The following is a 6,142-nucleotide window of genomic DNA, read 5'->3' on the forward strand; positions in this document are numbered from 1 at the left end:
CTTCAGACCGTGTGGCCCCAGCTCTATAGCCCACTTGGCAATCCGGCCAGTCGCCTCCCGATTCTGTATAATATCACCCAAGGGAGCTGAACTGACCACTGTGATGGGGTGCCCTTGAAAATACTGCTTCAATTTTCGACTGACCATAAAAACACCATAGACCAGCTTCTGCCAATGCGGATACCTTTGCTTGGACTCAATCAGCACCTCACTGATATAATAAACCGGCCGCTGAACCGGATATTCCTTGCCTGCCTCTTTGCGCTCTACCACAATAGCCACACTAACTGCCCGAGCATTAGCCGCTACGTATAATAATAGTGGCTCCTTGTCGACTGGAGCTGCAAGAACATGCGGATTGGCTAACTGCCGCTTCAAATCCTCAAATGCCTCGTCAACAGCTGTACTCCAGACGAAATTGTCTGTCTTCCTCAGCAGTTGGTACAAAGGGATAGCCTTCTCCCCGAGGCGGCTGATAAACCGGCTCAGCGCAGCGATTCGGCCCGCCAAACGCTGAACATCGTTGATACACTCCGGTTTAGCTAGAGATGTAATAGCCGTAATCTTCTCCGGGTTAGCCTCAATTCCTCTGTTAGACACCAAGAAACCCAGCAACTTGCCTGCTGGAACACCGAAAACACACTTGGCCGGATTAAGCATCATCCTGTAAGCTCGCAAGTTGTCAAAGGTCTCCTTCAAATCATCCACCAGTGTCTCCTTCTGCCTTAATTTTACTACAATGTCATCTACATATGCGTGCACATTGCGGCCGATCTGCTCATGCAGGCAATTCTGTACACACCGTTGATAGGTGGCTTGGGCACTCTTGAGCCCGAAGGGCATAGATACATAACAGAAGGCTCCAAAGGGAGTGATGAATGCTGTTTTCTCCTGGTCATTAACCGCCATCTTGATCTGATGATATCTAGAGTATGCATCCAAAAAACTCAAACGCTCACAACCCGCCATGGCATCAATGATCTGATCAATACGGGGGAGGGCAAAAGGGTCTGCAGGACAGGCTTTGTTAAGATCTGTATAATCCACACACATACGCCAAGTGCCGTTTTTCTTAAGAACTAGCACCGGATTAGCAAGCCACTCTGGATGGAACACCTCAATAATAAAGCCAGCTGCTAAAAGCCTGGCCACTTCCTCTCCAATGGCTTTGCGTCTTTCTTCGTTAAACCGGCGGAGGAACTGTTTCACCGGTTTATACTTAGGATCCACATAAAGAGTGTGCTCAGCGAGTTCCCTCGGTACACCTGGCATGTCAGATGGCTTCCATGCAAAAATGTCCCGATTCTCACGGATGAACTCGATGAGCGCGCTTTCCTATTTGGGATCCAGGTTGGCACTGATAGTGAACTGCTTGGATGAATCGCCGGGCACGAAGTCAACAAGCTTGGTGTCAGCTGCCGATTTGAACTTCAGATCTGAATCATGCTCTGTAGTTGGCTTCTTTAAAGGGGTCATATCCGCCGGATCGACATTGTCCTTATAATACTTCAACTCTTCCGTGGCACAGACCGACTCTGCGTAAGCCGCATCACCCTCTTCACATTCCAAAGCGATCCGACGGTTCCCGTGAACCGTTATCGTCCCCTTGTAACCTGGCATCTTGAGCTGTAAGTAGATATAACAAGGCCGCGCCATGAATTTGGCATAAGCCGGTCGCCCAAACAAGGCGTGATACGGGCTTTGGATCTTCACCACTTCGAAGCTCAATTTTTTCGACCGGGAGTCATGCTCATCTCCAAAAGTCACATCTAGCACTATTTTACCAACAGGATATGCAGATTTGCCTGGCACAACACCATGGAACACCGTATTTGATGGTCTGAGATCCTTGTCAGTTAGTCCCATGCGCCTGAATGTCTCATAATACAGTATGTTAATACTGCTTCCTCCATCCATGAGTACCTTGGTGAATTTATAACCCCCCACCTGAGGGTCCACCACTAATGCTAACTGACCCGGATTATCAACCCGGAGTGGGTGATCTTCTCTGCTCCACACGATGGGCTGCTCTGACCAGCGTAAGTAACGCGGTAAGGCCGGTTCAACAGAATTCACCGCTCGTTGGTGGAGTTTTCGGTCACGCTTATCCAAGCCCGTTGTGAAGACATGGTACTGCCCATTGCTCAACTGCTTTGGCTGGCTCTGATAGCCCGACGGCTGCTGCTGCTACTGGCTCTGATAGCCTGACTGCTGCTGCTGCTGCTGGTTGTTCTGATTATTCTGGTAGTTGTGACCGCCCTGATTACGTCCTGAACCGGAAACCCCGTCGTGATCCGGCCCGCTGAAACCGGATCCTGAACCGCCACCTGATCCGTGATCATACCGGAAAGCATTAGAGTTCTTGAACTCCTGCATGATGTAGCAATCTTTCCAAAGATGGCTAGCCGGTGCCTCCTTCGTCCCGTGCTTTGGATAAGGCTGATTCAACAAATAGTTCAAATGGCTTGCACTAGGATTGGGAGCCCCGTTATGATTTTGTGGGGACCCCGACTCGCAAGTCGTGATCACCGAATGCACGTGTACAGTGATCCCAGAGATCAATGCTCACTAAACACACAGAAGCTGAATAACAAGAGTCTTACATCCATTCATACCGTCTTACACAAATAGAGACCAACATGGTCAAGTCTTACATCGATAAAGCCTTAAGGGCTGAACATCAAATGAAACATAGCAGCGGAAATCGTCGTCGATAAGTAGAACCCATGCCATCTGCCTTAACCCTACAGGCATTCTGACTGGGAACGTCCTAGTTCGCATGATCGTCTCCAAAGAACTCTTCTTCGAACTCCGGTTCTCCCATGCCTGGTCAATTAAATAACCAGTGGCAAGCCAATGAGTACTTTGAATGTACTCGCAAGCAACCCATGATTTGGTTCAAGGTATAGTAATGCATGACATAGGTAAAGTTTTGCATAAAGCTAGTTTTGAGTGCAGGACATGTTCAACATCCTATAAAGCATGCATCAAGAGAATTCAAGTAACCATAAGATCTGGTCACAGATATCAACATAAATAGAAAGGGGCACCAACCCATTTATCATAAACAGAGAGGGCACCAACCCATCTCAATCGTGTCAAGTCCTCTGACTTGATCCAAGACAACACCATCATCTCACACACACCGGGTTTGAAAACAAGTGGACGTAGCCCAAGAGCGGTTACCCAACTGTCCTTGACCGTGGACACGGCTATTCGAATAGTTTTACACTCTGCAGAGGTTGCACACTTTACCCACTAGATCCGGGGAACTTCCGTGTCATCCACGACCCGCGGTACCTCAAGTACCCGGGGTAAGCACCCGATCACTACCTTTCCCTAGACGACACTAACATGGAGTCCACTCGATTGGTAGTAACCCCCGTGCCGAACATTTCACATCATAAAGTTGTGGAGCCTCGCTCCCATTTTCATCACATACCACAAGCACGGGGTACCAACGGTGTGTCCGGTGCCCTGTGAAAACAGTCATGGCCGCCCTACCTGGCACGACCCCGTCCCAAGAGAGAGCACCAACTCTCCCCCGTCACTAGTAATGCGGGCTCCAAGCTAGTATCGGTCTAGGTACTCAATAATGCCCTTTCCCATATAAGGGTAGAGTGGTCGCGCATGTAAGGTTGGAATAACGGTCGCAACTCCGACCAATCCGTTTGAAAACAACACACACCTTCCATGGCACACCACTTCGTCATCAAGTGGTCACCCATCTCATCATCTCCCTCGGGCATAGGTGGCACCCGACGGGGTTTTCGAAAAGACTTTTGAAATCACATTGCCTCCTTCACCATGCACAAACCCACCCCATTTGCGTAGCATCTACATTTGCATCCTATCTACTCCCATCGGCATAACCCTCATAAGAAGGTAGGGCCATGCACACTGCAAGTATCAACGAGGAAGTAATCGTGGTAACCAACCCACGTGGTTCACCATCTCATCATGATTCCGATGCATCGATAATAAAGAGCTAAAAATGACATGCATATAAAGGGGTATCATAGTCATGGTCAAAGGGCTGCTTGCCTTGGTTGGCTTGATCTTCAAAGTCTTCAGGCTCTGCTCCTCCTTCTTCCTCAGCTACCTCGTCAAACACGGGATCTAACGTCGCAAGAAAACAACGGGAAAAATAAGACAATAATAAAAACAGAAAAGTCAAAGTGCTCACAAAAATGTCAACTTATTTTTGTAAAATACTAGGAGGAAGGCTAGGAAGGGGACAACTTTTGGTTTTGGTTCTGGAGCAGCAAAATAGGAGTTATGGATTTTCAAAGGCTTATTTAAATGCTAACAACCACATTTAAATATTTACAGAGAAGAAAAGGTGGTTGGATTTGAATGAAAGTTGCACCATTAAATAGGTGGCAATATTCTAGGAATTTAGAAATTGGAATCAATGCATTTGGATTAATATTCTGTCCTGTGGAATTTTTGGAAATAAGACAGAAAAGGAAAAAAAGAAAAACGGCGCTGTGCCACTGGGCCAGAGAGGCCACAGCAGCAGCAGGCCCAGGGAAGAACCAGCCCACGTGGCCGCCACGTCGAAGGCGTAAAGGCTGAATACGCCTTCGGCCGACGGCGGATCGGTGCGCGCGCGCGCACGTTTTAAACCTGACGGGTGGATCCCACCCGTCAGGGCGTGTGGCTGACGGGCCGGCCCCACGGCGGCCGTCGTCTACCTCCGGCCAGAGGCGACGGCGAGCTCGCCGGCGGCGGTACAGGGCACGGGAAGGGATGCGGAGACTACCGTCGGACTCAGGGGCGAGTCGCGGTTCTGGTGGTGGTGGAGACGGTCGCCGGAGTGGCCTGCTTCGCCGGCGACGAGGTCCCGCGGCGGAGGCGCTTCGGGCGTCGGTGGCTCCGGCCGATTCCGGCTGCAAAACAAGGGGAAAATAGGGGGGAAAGAATCAGTGGCGCCTCGCGGTTTCAGATCGAGAGAGAGCTGGTGCGGAGAAGGCCTGTACCGTGCGGACGCCGACGAGCCGAGGCGGCGGAGCTCGAGCTCGATCTCGAGCTCGGGTGGTACTGGAGAGGGAGGAGTGGTGCGGGAGGCCGATTGGGTGTGTGGAGGGGCGACAGGGAGGAAGAGAGAGGCTCGGGGGCGCCTTATATGGGCTGGCCGCGGTTCACCGTAGGCGTGGCCTACGGGCGCCCGCGGGATCGGCTCTGGAGGCCGTGGGAGAGGAGTTGGAGCTGTCCACGGTGTTCGTGGGGATGGAGTAGGGCGCCAGGGAGGAGGAGAGAGAGCGGGGGAGGGTTCTGGCGCCCGCGCGTGTGAGGCCGGCCATTGGCCGAGCCGGGCGGCGTCGGGCACGCGCTGCAGGAGGGGAGAGAGAGGGAGAGACAATGGGGACGGCACGGCGGCGTGTCGCAGACGTCGAGACACATCAACTGGCGTGATGGGAAGGCACGAGGCGGTCGGGAGGCGCGGTGTCAACGGTCGGCGCTCTGGCAGGCGCTCCAGAGCGCGACTTTGGCTGGCATCCGCGGGTTTTCCGCGTCGCGCGCGCGTCCTTTTCTGTCTGGAGGCTACAGTGGAAGGGGGCAAAACCTGGAAAGAGCCTGGGATGCTCTGGGGTGCAGAGGGGAGAGAGAGAGGCTGGGAGAGAGAAGGGAAGCTGTTGTCCAGAGAGGACAAACGTGATTCCCTCCTTCCTCCACATTGCTTCCTCGGGTAGAAAAGTGTCTAAGTGACTGAGGGGAGTGAGGAGGGGTTGTGGTAAAAAGATGAACTCAAGGAGATTAGTGAAAGTGGCAAAAAGAGGCTTTTTAGTATTTTGCCAGAAGGTGTTTGATGGAGTTTTGGGTAAGCTAATGACTTCCACTGGCCAAGATACTCCATGGGGTGAAATGTCACATATATTTAGAGCCTTCCACCCATTTTGAGCTTATTTGGACAAAGTTGCCAATGCAACTTTTGCAAACCCTAGAAATGGGCAGAAATGGATTTGTGTAGATCCAGTGGAGTAAATCATTTCTCCTTGATGTGCCACTTGGTGTGGTAGCCTTATTTGGTCACCTGATCAGGCTCACCAAAGTTGGGGTCCTGGAGAAAAAGTTGGTAGTGCAAAGTAGTTCAAACTTGATTCTGGTCAGAGAGGGTTTTGAGGCACTTTGACCAAGA

The sequence above is a fragment of the Triticum aestivum genome, chromosome 7A (assembly GCF_018294505.1).
Source record: "Triticum aestivum cultivar Chinese Spring chromosome 7A, IWGSC CS RefSeq v2.1, whole genome shotgun sequence".
Taxonomy (NCBI): Eukaryota; Viridiplantae; Streptophyta; class Magnoliopsida; order Poales; family Poaceae; genus Triticum; species Triticum aestivum.